Source organism: Macaca nemestrina, chromosome 3 (genome assembly GCF_043159975.1).
Source record: "Macaca nemestrina isolate mMacNem1 chromosome 3, mMacNem.hap1, whole genome shotgun sequence".
NCBI classification, from domain to species: Eukaryota; Metazoa; Chordata; class Mammalia; order Primates; family Cercopithecidae; genus Macaca; species Macaca nemestrina.
Genome location: NC_092127.1, coordinates 151,026,084 through 151,047,802, shown reverse-complemented (window position 1 = coordinate 151,047,802; position 21,719 = coordinate 151,026,084). Strand labels below are relative to the sequence as shown.

At 32.7% G+C, this 21,719-nt stretch overlaps 1 long non-coding RNA gene across 3 annotated transcripts in view; it reads right to left on the bottom strand.

Moving 5' to 3' along the window:
- LOC105487683 (uncharacterized) overlaps positions 1–1,908 on the bottom strand; it is a 67,212-nt gene extending 65,304 nt beyond the window's left edge. For 2 of the 3 annotated variants that reach the window (XR_011621316.1, XR_011621317.1), the window contains exon 1: positions 1,855–1,908. This is a non-coding gene — a long non-coding RNA (uncharacterized lncRNA). The other variant, XR_011621318.1, reaches the window with a different exon arrangement.
- Positions 1,909–21,719: the final 19,811 nt, after the last annotated feature.

Sequence of the window (21,719 nt, the reverse complement as noted above, 5' to 3'; positions counted from 1 at the left end):
CAGTCATTTTTTATGTATTCATCTTAACAGTTGTTATACAAAGAAAAGAATAAGTATTTTTAACTAAGAAAAAGAAGATATGAAGAAGTTATCTATTTTCTGCAACATCTAAAAAACTGATGTAAACAAAAACCAGGAAGTAGTCTAATAGGTTCTAAAACGTCTAATTCTTCAGAGACACGCTCTTACAATGAAAATCTTCCTCTAGGAAAAACAAATCTTCCAACACTTGCTGGAAAGCCATTTTATAATTACAAGGTAATTTATTGCCAAAGAGACATAATAACGGATAAAATTGGATTACCAGAAAAGAAAAAGTAGGAAAAAAAGTAATTAATAATATTTGTGGCTAAGATAAATAGGTCCACGTAATAGTAAAATTATTTTTTGCCTTTAAACTACCTCTAAACTCCTGGGATCACAGTCTTACATATTGGCATAATAAAAGGAGATTTAAAGATTAAAGCTCATATCTGATTATGTTAAATGAAAATATTGCAAAAAAGACTCCAGTTAAACTTTACAAGGGATGTTTGTGATATTCAGCGTGAGATCATTTTACGCTTCTCTAATTTGGACTATGAAATGAAGTTCAGTCAATATTTACAGCTTGTAAACATCCCTATCTAAAAGCTGGTATCTTATACAAAGGCAATGTAATGATATAAGAAGTTAATAAAAAGAATGAGGGTTACAGGGGATTCAAACCATAGGCTATAAACTAGGATTTCTGGCAAAGAGAAGTGAGACAGTTCCTCTTTTCTAAGTTGAATATCACAATTTAAAAGAACAGCAAACTAAATTTGACTACACCAACACTGTTAACAACACACAGAGCATAATCAGTTGATACAGATTGTATTATTTGGCAGTAGAGAGGGACTGATGAGATATCCAACAGGTAATATATGTAGTAATTAACAAAATGTCTTTGGAAGGTTTAATGACTTAGATTTATTCTGTCATTTCCCAACCTCAGGTCTTTGGTTAATTTATTTCACATTATTGAACCTCACAAGCCTTATATGTAGTGTGTGACTTGAAATAATACACATCTTATAATACACCTGAAGCCTAAAGGAGATAATACATGTATGATACTTAACATGGTGTTTGACACATTGTAAGTTCTCAATAAATGTTAGAGATTTTCTAATAATCTTTCTTCTTCTTTTTTATATAATTTTGACAATAACTATTATTTTTACAAAAGTGTTATACAATTTTTCATAAAAGATGAGGAATAAAGAAAAACACAATGAAATGAGTATTGAATCTTTGTCAAGCATTTTCAAATTGTCAGGCCCCTTTTAAAGGATTTCTCACATTTAACTCATTTATCTCTAGAAGCTATGCAGTACAAATATTTAGATTCCTTTTTATTATGAGAAAAATAAGACTCTAAAGGGTAATATAAATTGATGAAGCTCAAAGGATCAATATCAGAATAAATTAAAAATGATTCTCAAGTGTGAGTTTTTAACGACCACAAAAGTGTCCTCCATAATGCCACTAACCAGAACTCCCACCACTAGCCTACAAACTTGGCCACGTTGTGTTTGGCATATGTCTCAAGAGTGTTTTCTTCAGATCATTGATGATGGTTTTTAACATGTTGTTTGCAAGAGTTTCTTAGGACTGCCATAACAGAGTATCATACACTGAATGACTTATTCTCTTACAATTCTGAATGCTAGTTAACCTGAAATCCAAGATGTTGGTGGGGCCATGTTCCCTCCAAACCTTCTAGGAGAGAATCTTTCTGTGCCTCTTCCAGCTTCAAGAAAGTCTTAGGCACTGCATTGTGGTAGCATAAGACCAAGCTCTGCCTCTCTCTTCCTATCACTGCCTTACCTCTGCACCTGCTTCTTCCCATGGTGTTCTCTATATGTCTCTCTCTCCTCTTCTTACAAGGTACTTGTCTATTGGATTAACATCACAGTCTACTCCAGTATGACCTCATCTTAACTTATTACATATGCAACCATCCCTTTTTCCAAATAAGGTCACTCTATAAGGACTTTCTTTGGGGGCCTTTGGGGGTAAAGAGTTGGACTATGGCATATCTTTTTAAGGGAGACAGTTCAACTCAGACAAACCTTATAATAATATCTAAAAGCAGATTAATTTTTACATGTATATACTTTTAAAGTGTTTGGTACTTATTAGGATAGTGAGGAGACTGTTACATTTAGGTGATTATTTTTTCATGCCAGAAATATAATTTTGTCCTAAAATATACTGAAAAATTGTAAACTATGTGTAAGTGAATGGTTATTTTATTTTTATTTCCCTGGATTATCTGGACATATAGGTTAAGTTTATTCTTGGTTTCTCCAATCTACATATTTTTGCTAATGGACAGAATGAACTAGAAACAAAACCCAAACTAGGCTCATTTTTATCATTGATGGTATGAAATGAAGTAGTAATGAGATTAGAAAATAAAGTCTAGAGATATTTCTTCAGCCAAACCTGAGAAAGTTGCCAAAATGAAAATGATTTGAAAGTAAAAATAAAGTAAATCCAGAGTGAAAACCATTTATTCAGCACCAAATGAGGTGTCAGCATCTTTAGCTTGGGTATTCTTTCTGTTCTGTATTTCCTTTGTAACTTCATTCAGTTCTTCCTATCCAATCGCCATAGAACATGAATAATACAAGCGTGGATCATTTAATTCTATCAGGATAAACACCTACAAACAAGATGGAAGGTCCAACAGCATTCATCCACTCATCGTCAATTATTTATTGAAATCTTTCAAAAACAGAGTATTATTTTAGGTATGGGAGGTGATTACAAAATGATGAAGAAACTTTCCTAGACCTTAAAGATCTCAGAAACAAATTGAGGAAAATTCTCACTTGTAACCATGTCATTGCAGGACTCTATAGATTTGTTTATTTTTAATTCATTTTATACTAAAAAGGATTTATGGAGTTTTAAAAATACACAGTATGTAATGACATATTTTTTCAAAAAGGCTTTAGAAAAATAGTCTAAAATAATGAAATTAGCCTACATCTTAATAAATTATTGATAGTCACGGGTAACTAATTTGGAGATATCTTTTGTAACCAACTCAAGGCATATATTATCAATGTCTCTTCAACTGAAAGTATATCTGTACATATTGTTTTCATTTCTAGAGTAGCAAATAGACCTGGAAGTAAACATAGTTAAAAAATTAACAATTATTCTGAAGCACTTTGGAGAAAAGAAATAACTATTACTTAGGTATAGAATATTTACAAAAATAAAAGAGTTCATCAATAATTATACCTTTGGTGAGCATTTATTACTTACTGGCAAGCATATTTCTTAAAATTCATCAGTTATCATTTGTAGACTTTTTAAAATAAGATATAGATATTCAAGATGTTATATTTAATACATGTGTATACATAGATACTTGTGTTTATATTAACATATATTTTGTAAAGTAAATATAAACTGTGTTTTGAAGAATACACACACAGAAAAGCATAAATCACAAGTGTACAACTAAATGAACTTTTGCAAATTGAACACAACTGTGTACCCATCAGCCAAAGAGAACATTATTAGCATCCAAGAAAACTCCCTCATAACTCTCTCTAATTTATAATCCCATGTGTTAATTAATTTAAACATACAGGTTAGTTTTATCAATTTTTAACTAATGAAATTGTACATATTTATCTATAGTGTTACATATGATTTTGTTTATTCTCAATCTGTACACAGCTGTATGATGTTCTGTTATATGACTCTGCCACAGTTATTTCATCCATTATGCTCTTGGTACATATTTGGGTATTGAGCGTAATAGACCACTAGCTAATTAATCATTATATCTCTGATATTGAATTTTTTTTAATTTGAAAACATATACTTTATAAATATTCTTAAAAACTATTAACAACTTCATGCATTATTTAAAACATATGCAGTACAAGCAAATCTATTGCAAATAGCAGAATGAATCTTGAAAAATCAATATTTTTACATGTGAAAATCAAAATTTTATTGTACAGTGTTCTATTTCAACATTCAACAATTAATCATAAAACTTTTCCAAGGTATTCAACTTCAAAATTGCTTGACTGTTAAAGGGCTTGTTCTGACATCTTATTCAGAAATGCCGTATTATTCATGATATGTGTAGAATGAATTTTCTCTAGCCTGATGCGGATTGTAAAGAATCCAAGATCATGCATCATGATTAAAGAGAAACTTAACAGTTAAATCCTTAAATACATGTGACAAGGAATAAAACTACTCAGTTACATTATCCAAACTACTTCTTGGCTTGCTGTCACTAATGTTCAATCAGATGAAGACTTCTGACAAGATATGTTGCCTCTGAATTAGAAAGTCCATCCATATTATGGCTTCCAATGAAAACATAGATGTCAGTTGAGATGGTCTAAGTCTTCGAGGCCGCTGAGAATATTTCTCCTTTATAATTCAGATAAACTGATGTCTCTTCATCCACTCAGTTGGACACCCAAAACCCTTCTTTTATCTTCAGATGATTGTCTTCTTGGTTCAGGCAGAGAGGAGGAATTCCTTTTCTCTTAATCTCCTCTGACCCCACTTTTTAAACGCCAAATTAGGGCTATCATAGAAATTTTGCTTCAACAAAAATACATTTAACTTAAAAGGAAAAAATTCTCTCCATTACTGCTGCAAGCTGATTGCATCAGTTGTAGTTTTAAATTGACATTTCTTTGCTTCCTTTCTCTATTGCATTTATTCTTTATAATTATTTATAATAAATGTTATAATACACTGTATATCCTGCACTGGATGTATTTATATCTTTTTAAAATTTAGTTTAAGGCTTATCTTCCAACCTCAGGATTGATGGACTCCTGTAAGGATACAGTTCTTGGTCAACTTCAGTAATTCAGAAATTCATAGAATTGTTTTCAAAATATTGTGTCTAAATTTACTCTTAAAGGGGATCATGCTCCTAAAATAATTCAATGAGATTGAATCTCAGTTCTGAAATTTTTAGCTAGATGGCTTTTGGCAAATTACTTAAACTCTCTTCCTTAACTATAAAAGGAAATCATAATGGGATCTACTCCATAGGGTTTCTGTGAGTTAATTTATGTAAAGTACTTAATTCGTGCTTGCCACATAATAAGCATCATGTATGTACTGATTATTATTATTATTATTAAATGTTTCTGAAATACCATGCACAAACATTACTCATAAAATTTCAAACTAAAAGAAAATTGGAGTAATGTGGTCTTAGAACCAGAGAGATTTTGACTTCTACCTCTACCCTTTAACAACTATGATATTCTTAGCTATTATATAAACCACCTGGGCCTCAGTTTCCTGATCTGTAAAATGGGCACAATTTTTCCTACCTAGAAGAGTTGTTCCAATGATTCAATGAGGTGATTAGTGGCATGCTGCAGCATATATACACTAGATCTCAGTAACAGGACTTTTCTTTATTCCATTTGTTTAACACCTGAGTAGGACGTTTTTTATAGCCTACAGTTACTTGAAAAGGGCAAAATAACCAGTGTTCAAGGTGTTAGTAGATTAGAGATAGAGAGCAAAATGATCACACCTAAACATTTCACATTTTATTCTGTACTCCTGCTCAACAAACCAACAGAATGTAGGACCTTTAAAAAAATAAAATCTAGTGCACAAATAAAACATGACACTTTTTGTTCCTAACGGTTTTCCATCACTGCAAGATTTATGTTTATATTCAGCCATAAAGATGGATCTGTACCTCAGGCTGGCAAGATTTATAAAAATGAGACCGGCTCAAAATAAAATTCTAGCAATGACTTGTAATTGCAGACTAAAATTTCTGTCATTTCAGAAAAATACAGGTGAAAATGTCATGCAATTCTCCAATTATTTTCTTTACTTATATTTTCAATTGTTGTAAAATAGATGACTTGCCGAGAGCCAAAGAATTCAGACTGCCAGGTGGGAGGGGTTTCCTGGAGAAACTCCAACCAGTCTGCCCAATGAGGTGGAGCCTCGGGAACTTCAGGACATTTGCAGCAGGGAGGAGAGGGAGGAGACTAGCCCCTTCTCTTCCTGTGTGGGAACCTGGAATTCAAGCTGTAGGTGGGAAGCACTCTAACAGGGACTCTGGCCTAAAAAAGTCCCTGTTTCAGAGCAAGAGTCTGTCTCAAAAAAAAAAAAAAAAAAAAAAAGAAAGGGAAAAAAAAAAAGGCCGTGTTTCTCCCCTTTTTTCTTTTCATCCAATAAAACCCTGCTTTACTCATCCTTTAAACCTTCTGTGAGCTTAAATTTTTGTGGCCGTGGGATGGACAAGGACCCTGTCTAGCTGAACTAAGGAAACATCCTAAAACAGAATGATCAGAATTCTCAGAAGCATGGTATTTACTTGTTCTACTATAAGGTTATTGACTTAAAACATGCCGTGCTAGAAATTCCATATGTATAATCATTTGTTGATTACTTGTACTAATGGAAGAGAGGAAGAATTACTGGTACTATTAAATAGTATCTAAAAAACATCATGCAATTATTCATTGCAAGATAATTAAAATAAATAAATATTCATAAATATACATTGTTTATGTATATCAAATACAACGGAAAATCACGCACTGTTCCTTTTTTTAAAAAAATGGGTAAATGAATTAATGAATATAAAGTGAGAATCAGAACACTATTTTATCTTTTAATTTCTTTTTTTTAAATTTATTTTTTTATTATTATTATACTTTAAGTTCTAGGGTACATGTGCATAACGTGCAGGTTTGTTACATATGTATACTTGTGCCATGTTGCTGTGCTGCACCCATCAACTCGTCAGCAACCATCAACTCGTCATTTACATCAGGTATAACTCCCAATTCAATCCCTCCAAATGTCCATCAGTGACAGACTGGATTAAGAAAATGTGGCACATATACACCATGGAATACTATGCAGCCATAAAAAAGGATGAGTTTGTGTCCTTTATGTATGCAGCTGGAAACCATCATTCTTTTAATTTCTAAAACTATAATAATATCATTTCTGAAGAGATAAAGTAGTTTTTGTGCTCTCAAGTTTTCAAAGTTTTTAAATAATAGGGAATCATACATTTCCACAACACCTGTACAGTACAACATTTTTCTTTGAATTATTTCTTACTAAATAGACTTGCTATTTAGGTATCTTGAGCCTGCAATTCAACTGAGGTCAAAATACAAGAACTTGATTTTCTTGACTGTAATGCAACAGGGAATTCAAACCAATTTTTAATTTTGGACGAATTGGACCCTTGTCCTAAGATTGCTTTACGTCTAAATTCTTTGGGGTTGAACTCAGCATTCACATTCCCCATTTTCCGCATGTCTTCCTGAGACTAATAAGATGAGCATATTGGAATAGCATAACTCAAGGACCAGTTGATTAACCTAGCAACAAAGGTCAACTCAGGAATGTTTGGGAAGTGAAATAACGTTAATATTTTAAAGGTTTCTTATTAATAGTAAATTTTTTAACAAAAATAATGACCCTGATCTTCTTTTTCATATTATTTGGAGACATCAATAATTATGTTCTTTTTATAAATTCCAATGTTCCTACATGTTAGCACCTAAAAATTCCCTTGTCTCTCTCAGAAACATCCACCCCAATGCTTCATGAATCACTGATTTTCTGATTATTCTCAAGTCTTTAGGACTACCTCGGATCACTGTAAGGCTCTTCCGATCTAAGAGAGCTATCTCAAATTCAGGAAAGACAAACTTGTCATCTTCCTTTCCCCACTCCAACAAAACATGTGTCTGCCTATGCTGTCTTATTTAGTTACTGGTGTCCTGTGTTATTCATCCTGTTTCTGAAACCAGAAGCATAGACATAATCTTAAAATCTTGTTTCTTCCTTTATGGTTTACATCTAATTGATCACTGGGTTTTATTTATTCAATCCTCCTAAATGGCTTTCAAATCTGTGTATGCCCACATTTCCTGCACCTAGTTGAGATAACATCGTTTGTTGCTAGGATCACTGCAACAACATCCCTAGTTGTCCTTTTATTTCCCTACTTTCCATTACCCCCACTGTAGTCAGGGTGATTGTAAAATGAAACTCTGGAAATATTATTACCATTAGTAAGTCTTTACTGTTTCTCCAAAGCAGTTAAAGTCCACACTTCTTATGTTAGCTTCCATGATTCTCTGACTTGACCCTTCCTTATCTCTTCAACATAAAATCCCCATCACATCAACAATTAATACTTCAGCTCCATGGTACTCCTGTGACTCCTTTTCACTCACATGCTTGACATACCGTGTTTCTGAAGAATCTTTTTGTTTCCTTCCCAACACATTGTCATCATTCAGTTCCTAGTCTAGATGTTCTTTGCCTTGAGGAGTCTTTTTGTGAACACTGTTCCTCACCATTCACCCCAAGGGCAGAGTGATGAGGACAGAGTAAAAATGCCTAATACATAATCTTCCTTAAAAGGCTCTTACAGTAACAACATGATTAAAATGACTGCTTACATTTACTGTTAATTTAATGTAAATGGACAACATTAAAAAAACTTTCTGCAACTTAATGTTTTGTCATAAAGATTTTAGACAGATAATAGTAATCTTACATGATTATTTAAAATGAATCAAAGATCACCAAAACTGGAGAAAGAAAAATTAAAAGTTGTATATAAATGGATTCTAGTAGAAAGATTAAGCTGTAGCTATTATTATCAAATTGGTTTTAAATCCCAACTTTAATGTTTACTAGCTTTAAAAATGTCAGAAAGTAACTTAATTCATGTGAATTTTGGTGTTCTTTCTTGAAAAAGAACAGTGATGATATACCTCTCATAGGGTTACTATGATAAATAAAGGAGTTAGTACTGAAAAAGTTCTTATAGGCACTGTCCAGCACATAGCATTCATCCAATAAATGCTGTTAGTAGTAGTAATTTTAGGATGAGTAAAATCCTATAAATAAAAGTAGTTCATAACATTCAATATCTATTATGAATTCTGAAAAGTCAGCATCTCTGGAAAGATGTTTTCTAGAGCAAAACTGAACAATGATATAAAGGATCTCTTTCACACAGGTCCTTTATCATTCTAAATGAAACCACCTTTCATTGTTCTGTAACTTTTATTTCTGGAAGTAGTGAATTGCTAAAGAAAGATATATGAGAATTCTGTCCAGCTTATATCTTGATCAGAATCATTTATAGTCTTCAAAATCTACCTTTTATATTGTACATAATGTATAGTATTAAATTTGAAAGACACTTTCTATCATCATAACAATAATAGCAGTACCTCTGGGAAACATTAATTTTTAATGGAATGGTTATAAAAATCAAAAGGCTGTTTTTATTTAATATAAAAATGATTTCCAACAAGCCAGTCAGGTTTCAACAGCAATTCATGAAAATCAATTTGGTTATGTGATGCAAATTTCAAGAGCACAGTAGTACATTTTATCTGTTCATTTATTTGTTAAGCATTTATTATGCAGTGTTATTATAATTACTTCTTATGATCTATGTTGTGCAAGATCTGTCCCCTGACTCTAACTATATCATGTCCCTTCTTACCCTGCTCTAGTCATTGCAGTTTCTTTCTTGAATAACTCAGTCCCATTCCAACTTTTTACATGCTATTCTGTGAGGAATGGATAGCTATTGTCACCATAAAGTTTCTTCTCATGCTCCCAGTGTTTTCATCAGCATCATCTTTTAGAATATGATTTTGACCAAATTTTAAGAAGTAGTTTTCTCCTGTTATATTTTCCATATTCAGCTATTCTTTTGTGTTCCATTCATGCCATTTCAATCACAATTTTAACGTTTGTTACTTTTAGTTTTTCTTGTTAAACTACATGAAGGAAAAGGTGATGTCTGTCTCATTTGCCAGTCTATCTCTAGGATCTAGCATGTTACCCAATATCTAGTATGTGCTCAATAAAAACGTGTCAAGTGAATGAATTAACACAATGTGCTTTCTCATGAATTCAAGAAAAGGAAGTTGTGTAGGTCATGGGTCCCCAACTCCTAGGCCGGGACTATTACAGTTCCCTGACCTGTTAGGAAACAGACTGCACAGCAGGAGGTGAGTGGCCAGCAGGAAATCATTATGCCTGAGCTCTGCCTCCTGTCAGATCAGCTGCGGCATTAGATTCTGATAGGAGCTCAAACCCTATTGTGAACTGCATGTGTGAGGGATCTAGGTTCTGTGCTCCTTATGACAATCTAATGCTTGATGATCTAATGTGGAACAGTTTCATCCCAAAAGCACCTACCACCCAACACCTGTGGAAATATTGTCTTCCACAAAACTGGTCCTTGGAGCCAAAAATGTTGGAGACCATTGGTGTAGGTCACAGAAAACTGAAGATGGATGGCATATCATAGATATTGGTCACCATGAAGAATTCCCAAATTGATTAAATGGTTAAATAGAGAAGGGGTTACAAAGAAATACGTATGTGATATTTCGTTTGATTCTTCTATGAGACAACTGTTTGTAAGTTCAAAAGCCACAGAAGGACATCAAATTAACATCAGTAGGTTTAATGACATAAAACTTGAATGCATTCGAAGTAATGTAATATAAAAATTTTTAAAAAACTTGGGGGAAATACCAAAAACACAAATGGTAGGCAATAGTCCAATTCTTAAGTTACAAGTACATCATTTAAATTATTAAGAAGAATACAATTATGTCAAAATGAGTGAGTAATGGACCATAAATGTAATAACTCTAAAATTGTCAACAGTAATTGTGATTTTACTATGTGCTGTGTTCGAGACACTGCATTATGTTTTATGAACATTACTTCATTTAATTCCCTGATAATCATACGAGATAGATAACATTATTAAGAATATGTTATAGAGGAGGAGTCTGAGGAACAGGGAGGCTAATTAATTTACCCAGCATTACACACATTTGCAATGGGAATAGATTTAAACTCAGCACTTTCTCACAAAAAGTTCTAATTTATAACAACTCTGGTAGATTGACAATTGAAAAATGGGGAAGTATAAAAAGGAAAAAAGTACAAGTCCACAAATAAGTAACGGATGTCACTCTTATTCCTGATGATTTTTGCACACTCCCTTCCTTGCAGGGCACAACCTAGTTAAATCCAAACTACGATCTACACTGCTCCTGATTCCATGTAGCTGAACACACTTATATTAGCATATAAACATGGTGAAATTTTTCCCATTTTTTAAAAAAGCCTTCGCTTTTATTTTCTGACTATGTGCTGTCCCATTTGCTCAGACTTCTATGAAACAAACTCTGAAGAATCTTTATCTTCTCAGTATCCAATTTCTTTGTCAATCTTTCTTTCTTAAATTTACTTGTCTGGCTTTGACTTTTCCACTCTTCAGAAACTACTCTTGTCAAGTATACCAATGACCTTCACTTGGCTACATCTAGTGGTCACTTTCAGTCTTCATTATATTAGACCATTCTGTAGCATTTAACCAAGATAAGTGCTCACCCTTATCCTTGATAAATTTTCTATATACACCTAGCTTTCAGAACACCACACTCTTGATTTTTCTGTCCCTCCAAAATTTCTTTTCATTTTCTTTTGTTTTCTGTGCTCCTTCTCACCAAACTCCTAATATATGAGTGTTCCCAGTTGGAGAATTTTATGTTTTCTGTCTGAATCCAGCCCCAAGGAGACCCCATCTATGTGCTGACAATACCCAAATTAATATTTGCATCTGGGACCTCTCTGCAGGACACTAGATCATATATAATTTTATAACTTCCTGTGTGATATCTCCACTTACACATCTAGCAGCTTTCAAAACTAAACATATCTGAAGAAAAAAAAAAACAACAGGCTACGCTCCTTTATTCCCATCTCAGGTAAGAGAAACTCCATCCTCTAGTTGCACAAAAAAAAAAAAAAAAAAAAAAAAAAAAAAAAAAAAAAAAAAAAAAAAAAACCTTGTTTTTCTGTTTCATTTTGAATAGTTTCTACTGCTCTCTTCAAATTTAGTAAGCTTTTCTTTTGTCATGTTTAATCTGCCATTAATTCCATCTAGCATCTTTATCCCCTGAGTCATTATATTTTTTTTTCTGGAAGTTTGATTGGATCTTATCTATATTTTCTATGTCTCTATTTACCTATTTATTTGAACATATGTAATACAGTTATAATAGCTATTTCAGTAGTCATTTTCTGTTAATCTAAAGGCCATGTCAGTGTTTATTGACTGATTCTTCTTGCCATTTTGTGTTGTGTTTTCCTGCCTTGAGTCATACTTGACTATATGTCAAACATTGTGGATTTTACCGTATTGAGTGCTAGATACATTTTCATTCCTATAAGTTCTTGAGCTTTGTTTTGGCATGCAGTTTGTTACTTGGAAACACTGATTTTTTTCATGCTTTGCTTCTATGATTTTTAGGTAGTTCTGGAATGGAGCTGAGTGTCTGGCTAATTATTCTACACTACTTGAGCAAGAGCTTCCTGAGTTCTCTACTCAATGCCCTATGTATTATACGTTTCATGAGTCTGGCTCATAGGAATAAGCATTGATACCAGCCCTATTTGAGAATGGCTAATATTTCCTTGGTCCATTTTGAAAGTTCTCTTCCAAGATGAGAGTAGCTTCCTCTGATATTTGCTCTGATGAATAACTTTCAGAAAACTCAAGGAGAACCATCTGCATATCTCCTGGGATCTCTCTCTCTGTGCAATTCTCTCTTTTCTGGTGATCTATTGTATTAGTCTGTTCTCACACTGCTATAAGGACATATCTGAGACTGAATAATTTATGTTAAAAAGAGCTTTAATAGATTCAGATTTATGTGGCTGGTGAGGCCTCACAATCATGGCAGAAGGTGAAGGAAGAGCAAGGCAGGTCTTACATGGTGGCAGGCAAGACGGTGTGCGCAGGGGAGCTGCCTTTTATAAAACCATCAGACCTCATGACGTATTCACTATCATGAGAAGAGCACAGGAAACCCCCCACCTCCTGGCACCAGGTCCCCTTATGACATGTGGGGATTATGGGAGCTGCAACTCAAGATGAGAATTTGAGTGACGACATAGAGAAACCATATCATCTGTCCTATGAACTATAGTTGGCTTAGTTACTCTGGACTCTCAGCTCTATCTTCTAAACTCATAAAATTTAGCCTCTGCTTCAGTTGTCTTTCTATGACTACAGCCTAGAAACTCTCTCAAAGCTATAGTACTCACTTCATTTTTTTTTCTTGCCTTTAAAGGATCTCTGTCATCTGTGACCTGAGGTCTAGTGTCAAAAACGCCACTTCAGCCTTTGTCTGAATTTTTGGCAGGGGAGGAATTTTTCGGATGTGAGGGCAAATCACATCACTGTTACTTTAATTTTATCAGAAGCAAAGGTTAAGAATTTAAGTGAAGAAAATAAAATGGATATAATAGTTTCCAATGTAGCCGTGCAACATATACGTGTTTCTTAATACAATATTGACTTTTGAAATACTTTTTCATCTTTAAACTAAATTTCCTATATAACTTCATTTTCATATTCTTATAATACTTGTATCATTTAAATTTGTCTAAAACATACTGTTTATAGTCATGTGAATTAATTATAATAAATGGGAAATAAAAACATTTCCTTTTAACTTTTATTGGCTAGACCAATTAATTCCACTTGTTCCTTAGAGAAAGAAAGAAAATAGATTATAACTTGTAATTTGAGATATTTAGATGAAAATAGTTTGTGAGATAATTTAAATTAACTTTTATAAAAAAGAGTCTTGTTATCCAATCTTGATATCTAATACTGGATGGTACTTTGGTAATCTACCAAAACAATGCCCAATTTAAATTATTTTGTAAAATTCCAGTTGACACAAATGTGAACAAATATAAAAATGATGATTAATTTTCTGTCAGTAACAATACTATTATGCTTTACTTCATTTGACAGATTATTGACTCACAAAAAAATTAAAAATGACTTTATATAATTTTGTTATTTTTATGTATGTCTCCAAAAGTATAAATAAGCCAAACAATACAGACAAAACAGGTAATATAGGGAAGTGAGATTTAAAGATCCAGTTTGATTGGTGATATCAGGACAAAAATATTTTATGAAGTGAAAAGAATGCGCTTTGTAATGATTCAATGAGAAGTTGACTCAACTGGGAAAGGAAAAATAAGTTTAGGCACAGCATGTATTTGACTTTAAGCAAGTTACTTAAATTCTCTGAGCAGAGGTATCCTCATCTATAAAATGGCATCATTAATATGTATGTACAAATTTGGAGTGGAAATTAAATGAGGTGAATACATAGTTCAGAGTTTCATACATGCATACTCATATACACTCACATTTCATAGTAGTAAACACTTTGATATATAAACTATAACCTAAAAAATGAATCAAAATTTGTTCTGAAACATATGATTTACAAAATATATTTATATGAAAGTTTGGCTGCCCAAAGTGCCTTCCCATTAAATTATTTTTTAATTTAATTTCCAAAATGAGGAAAAATTTCCTTTAGACATGTGAAGATTCACACGTTATTCTTGCTGTCAGTGGATATTAATGAACACTGCTATGACTGAAATTTTTATTTACAAGTTAAAGAATAAACAACCAGTATAGCATAGTGTATTGGAGACAATATGCTCTGTATACTATATTTTAAGTAATTGTTGAATATTTTTAGGTGCTAAAACCATAAGTCTTCCCAAAAAGGAAATGAACCATGAAATAAATAAATCAATCACAATAAAGACAACAAATGCATTATGGAAAGACGTTGCCTGAAAATATAATAGGGTGGGAATTTGAAGGGAATTCTAACATAATATCACTAGATTCCATGTTAAACATCATTGTAATGAATTACCGGGCTACCAAGAAGGAAATACCATATCTATGGAACATCTTCTGTAAGTGGAAAACAAACACAAACCAAGCCACAATTACTAGCAAGCTGTAAAATGTGGGGACCTGAAGCAAATACTAATATCAGCTTAAAGACTCAACCTTGAACTTAAGTTAAAGTCGTGACCATAAGGCAGAGTATCCTATAATCACCCTCCTTTAGAGGACCAAAACCATCTCAGGAAAATAATACCCCTGGAATCATGCAAAATGAAATGCAAATTTTCTCTGGAATAAAGAATACCTAAATAAGCCAACAGAATTCCCACAAATTAGGATGAAAAGATGTACATTTATAATCAAATATGACCAAGCATATAAAAAAATATGGAGTCATTAGGGTCAGAGAAATAAAACAAACAGACATCCCTAACCAATTTAAATTCTCAAAAACACTTCAGATATTAGAACGTAAGATAAATAATAAAAGTAATTATGTGGAAAACATTTTATTAAAAATGAAAGATCAAATTAAAGAGAAGTGATTAGGAAAGTAGTGAGTGTAAGAATTTCCAGGGAGATATGAAAATGAATCATAGAGAATTTTAGAAACATAAGACATAATTTTTAAATTAAAACATCAATAGATAAATTTAACAGATTAGATAAAGCTGAGGAAAAATATAGTGAAACAGAAAGCAAATCCACAGGAAGTATTCAGAATGCAATGCAGAGGGCAAAGAGAAGAAAATTATTAAGAAAAAAACGGGTAAATCAATATAAACGATAAAGTACAGTATTCCAATATAAATCTAATTAGACATTTAGAAATGAGATTAGCAAAAATGGAAGAGACCTGAGCTTTGAAGAGAATATGACTGGGTATACTCCAGAATGATGAAGGGCATAAATCCATAGAGACAGAAAGAACCAGATACATTAAGCAGGATGGGGGAAAAAATATCTTTGTAAACTACAGAACATCAAACACAAAAAGTATATTATAAAAAAAAAATTCAATAATATTGAAATTGGACTGTCTACCAAGCAGTGTAAGCCAGACAACATTGGGAAAATTATCAAAGATTTGAGGACAATTTTAAAGGAAAAAATGAACGGCTAAAGTAAGAATAATGTATTTATAATTTTGGAAAAGTTACTACAACAGGATTATATTTATAGAAATACCACAGGATATAGTAAAAAGAGGAAATTAATTAGGAAGAGACATGTGTAAGATTATAGAAGAAATAGCTGCCCACTTGAAAAAGAATGTAAAAGAAAAGATAATTTACAAGGAATTCAAACAATTCAACAACAGAAACAAAAATGACCATATTAAAAAGTGGACAAAAGGCATGAATAAATATTTTTTTAGAAGAAGACATACAAACGGCCAACAAGCATGTGAAAAAAAATGCTCAACATCACAAATGATCACATACATGCAAATTAAAATCACAATGAGATATCATTTTGCACCAATCAGAATGATTATTAAAAAGTCAAAAATAACATGTTGGCAAAGATGTAGAGAAAATAAAATATTTATACACTACTAGGAGAAATGTAAATTAGTACAATCTCTATGGAGATTTCTCAAAGACTTAAAAATGGAACTACCGCTCTATCTAGCAATCCCACTATTGCATATCTACCCAAAGGAAAATAAATCATTCTATCAAAAAGATACCTGTACTTGTATGTTGATCACAGCACTATTCATATCATAATAGCAAAGATAGGGAATAAGCCTAAGTGCCCATCGACTGGGGAATGAATAAAGAAAATACGGTGTCTGTGGGTTTAGCCATAAAAAAGAATGAAATTATGTATTTTGTAGGAACATGGATAGAACTGGGGACCATTGTCTTAAGTGAAACTCAGAAACAGAAAGTCAAATATTGCATGTTCTCTCTTATATGTAGGAGCTAAATAAACTGTACACATGGACATAGAGTATGAAATAATAGACACTGATGACTCAAAATGATGGTGAGGTAGGAGGGTGGGAGATGGATGAGAGATGAGAAATTAGTTAGTGAACAAAATATAAAATATTTGGATCGTGGTTACACTAAAAACCCAGACCTCACCACTTTGCAATATGTCCATGTAACAAAATTGCACTTGAATTCCTGACATTTATACAAATTTAAATAAATAAATAAGCATACACAAAAAAAATTGTGGGGTGCAGTGAAAGCAATATTTTGAAGGTAATATATAGCTATCATTGTTTATATTAGAAGAATAGAAAGCTTAAAAATTAAAGATTTCAATATTTGAATGTAGACGGTCATAAAAGATCAAAAACCCAAAACCTGACGATCTATGGAATAATAATGAAAATGACAAAATTAAAAGCAACGACTATATCTATATCACCCAAACCCAAAGGTAGTTCTTCTTGGAAAAGAGTAATAAAACTGGCAAACTTCCTGTTAGATTTCTGTAGTAATATAATCCTTATTTATTGATTTATTGACTGGGTACATGGTTGCCGACAATAATAGTTAGATTCTTCAACCTCTCTGTCAGCTAGTTTTGTCCATGTGATTAAGTTCTGGGCATTGATATGAAAGATGAGTCTTCCTTATAAGACAACTGACACATGCCACATGTCACTTTTACTTGGTCCTTTATACTTTCTTTCTGGCTAGATGCAAACATGATGGCTGGGGATGAAGGAACCATCTTAGTCCATAAACTGCCTTTGGGAGTGGAGGCTAAGAAATGGTCAACAATAGATTAGAACAAAATGAAAGCCTATTCACCTGTAAAGCAAAGTGCTTATATCAGCCCTGGATTGCCTGGTTTCAGATCTGAAAGAATGTAAATTTAAATATTTAAAACTTATTTTAAGCCACTGTTATTTTTAGTCACTGTTAACTTGGATCCAAACCTGCTTGTAGTTGATAGAGCTATTTTGTGGGAAGAAAAGACTCTTCCAAGACATATCTTCTATTTCTTTCAATCAAAAATAAGGTGAATCATCAATGGAGAATGAATTGGGAAGAAGATAGATGTTGAAGTTCTTATCAGAGAGGAGAAATGATTACTTCAGAAAATAAGCTTATTAGGGAACAAGCTAGAATTGACAGAGAATTCTAAGTGAACTCTGGCAGTGGTGACAGTGATTTGAAGTTGCAGCAATATGCCAGGTGGTGTAACTTATCTAGATTGTGGTTCAGATGTTCAGATTGAAGTAGAGAGAAGGCAGCTAGTTGGAATCATCCAGATATGACTTTTACTCTGAGAGAATTAAGAAAAGAAAATATAGGAAAAAGCTGAGAGTATTTGCCAGAGATCAATTATAATAAATGAAGCACAAGACCCAGATCAGTTCAAGAGGAAAAGCATATAAGAAGTTGGAAAAGTATATAAGAAGTTAGAAAATAATGAGCTCAGAAAAACTGAATGAGTGGGCAAGTGTCTGCAGTTCCAGCTACTCAGAAGGCTGAGGCAAGAGAATCTCTTGAGCCTAGGAGTTTTGAAGCCAGCCTCGGCAACATAGTGGGACTCCTTTCCTAAAATAAATAAACAAACAAATAAATAAATAAATGAATAAAAATCAAGGCAAGAAGCTATGGGTCTTTAAGGAAGTTCAAGAATATTGTAGAAGTACTTGGGCAAGATTGTGGAGAATCTGAAGATCATTATCTTAGAGTAGAATGATTGAATTCAAGATTTTTAAACTTCTCCTCAAGTACTCTGTGCTCAGCCTAATACTTTTTATTTTCCCCCCTCCTTGGTAAAAACAAGATGCTGCAAGTTTGAGACAAATTGTCCATGTAATTACAAATGAAATCAGTATTATATTATTTAATGGAAAATTTTAAAACATTTCAAAAAATAAAATAAAATGGTCTTCAGAGAGACACGTTCCCAATGGCTATACATAAGGTGGTCCTAAAATAATTGGACCTACTATTGCATAAGGAATTATTCTAAAAATAAGTATAAACATGAACAATGTTAATAAAAGTATAAAACCTCTTACATGAAATTCACCAATCTGTTAGTGTTCAATATAGTTTTTCATGTATTTTCTTAGAGGAAATTGTATCCTCTACTATCTAAACTGTTACCATCTGATTTATCTTTGGTATCAGAACTAAGGATCCAAATATTTATGTATAAGAAGGAAAACCATTTAGGTGTATATGTTACCTTTTTCTTACAATTTTCAATGATTTTATTCTTAAAATCTTTGAATGGCTTATTAATAAACCATAGTAAAGTATTTTAACATTTTTCTCCACATCTCCATTTAATATATTTGACCTCTTCAGTGATATCTTGCTGACTTCAATCTTAAAAGTTTTGTGCCTCTTCAAACATTTTTAAACCATTTCACTTTTATCTTCATTTGGCTATTTTTTAAAAGGCAATCTTAACAGAAACATAAAATAACATAGAAAATCTACGTTTCTGAATTTTTTTCATGCAAAATGGCTTATAAGATTTCAAACAGCTGCACGTCAGAAGTCATTTTCAAAGAGTGCTGTTTAATGTGCAGAGGTGGTTAAGCTTGGCTGAGATTGCAACTATTAATGGGTATCTATGGCTCTTTCGTATTTCCCAGGTGGGGTTCATTAACATTGCCAAGTGATTTAAATTGGATGGGTTATGAACGTAATTTCAGGTGGCTGGAAGTCTGCAGACAAGGAAAGTGCATAAATTGTAATATATGATTGCGGGTGTTAATTTTATTCCAAGTGGAATTAGGAGGGTTGAAACAGACAAGTTTTAACCTCCTTATTGTTTTCATTAGAGATAAAAGTAAAAAAAGTCGCCACATCAGTATAATGTATAGCTCTTGAAGAATTCTGTACTTTAAAATTTATTAAAGGCATGATTTTAAATGAGCTAAAGAAATCACAGGCATCTATAGGCTATTAAGAAACATTGGACAGAGCCTAAAGGATCTAGTATAGTCAGACTTAAAAAGAATGTATTCTAATTCAATAGGCATTGTTCTAATGCACTTTAAACATAATGAATTGCTTAGTTTAAAGTTCTAAGGAGGCTCAAAGTCAGAATAACTCTGGGAAAAATATAAAAATACTTCACAGAAAAAAAAAACTGCAAGTAAAACTGTGTCTTGAAAGCTGAAAGGGTATTCAGCAGGTAGAGATGGAAAGGAGGGCACATGCTAGGAGAATAAAGAACACATACAAAGTTACAAAGAAGGAATGCATGCAACCATTTGGAGGTTAGGAAGAATCCACTGTGGATGGAGGCTAAAACGCTTGAAAGAAAAGGTCAGTGAAAAAATGGCCAAAAAATAGGGTCATATAATTTAAGATATGATCCTATTATGAATGGAAATATTCAAGCTAATATTTTCAGCTTGAATTTTATCCTTGTAAAATAGTCATTAAGCAGTACCGTGACATGATCAGGTTTGAAATTTAGAAAGACCACTCTGCTGGGGTAATAGAAGGTCAATAGGACTGGAAAGGGAAGGAGATGGGCACCTGACAGTGAAAGAGGAGGCATTAAGTGGTAAAGAAAAATGGAAAGGTTCAAGTGATCCTCGAGAGAAAGAAGCAACTTTTTTTGTCAACTGGATATATAATAGTTTTCCAATATTATAGACACAAGAATTGACAAGGGATTTAATGTGAAAGCAGAAAGAGAATAGAGACATCAGTGACTGCAAGCTTTCTCTTCTACAAATAGTGTGGGTGTGAACTCCCAGAAGATCAGTGCTTAAGTTACCTTTCTGAATGGGTGGTTCTGCTGTTCATGGATTTTTATGGTGCTAAGTTTGTGAATTTTCATGAAAAGTGTTAATACATGTATCTCCACAGAGACATTAAATGCCCTTCACTTTGAAAGGGCTTCTTAACAGAAAACAAAATGAAACAAAACAAGACAATGAGTCTTACTGGCAGATAAAATGAATACTAAAACACTTCATATCACTGAAGAACTCTGACAGTCAAACATATGATACTCAGGCAAATTCTTTTTGTTAAACTGAGACATTGATCACAGACACACACAAAATACATACACACACACACACACACATATCTAATACACACACACATATATATATATATATATATATATATATATATATATATATATATGTATCACATTTGCCTAAACTTTATCACTGTTATTGACTAACAAAAATTATTTGAAAAGCACTCACCTGGATACTAAATAACAGAGACTGGTCACACAACTTACACAGACCATATCTCCCAGAGACTAAAAGGTGTAAAATGTTATGAAAGGACAACAGCATTCTAAGATGATTCTCCTTAGTGAGTCCGGCCTTCTCAACTGGCATTTGCTACTGATGGCCTTGAAGATAGGCACTTTGGGACTGTTTTGTAATAAGGAGCTTAATGTTATCCATATCAAAGTTTATTGATCACAAATAAGGATACCAAGACAATTATTGTCATTGTCTTCACAAAGCCACAGATCAGCTTATGTCATTTCATGGCATAATGACAAACGACAAAGCTCTAAAAAAAATGAAGATGCAGAGTTACACAGACTACTTTGAGAAGATGTTTAGTGGGTGAGTCATACACCTCAATGGAGTCATAAATGCCCTTATTAGTTACTTCTTTTTACTCAATTGTGTCCCTCTTACTTAAAAATCATTCTTACAGTGTACTGAAAATTTTTCTGTCACACTGCATGATAATATTACGGTTATAAAACAGAACATTAGATCATCATATCATTCTTTGTTCCCAGGTTTCCTTGACCTCCATATATCTATGCAATTATGCAATTAAATCATAAGAATCTAATAAAAAACTACATCTAAGAGCAAAAACATTTTAATAATACCAGTATATTTAAAACAGTTTCCAATAATACAGCCAAATGAGTTTGCTTCACTGAAGATGAGCAATTTATTAAAGTT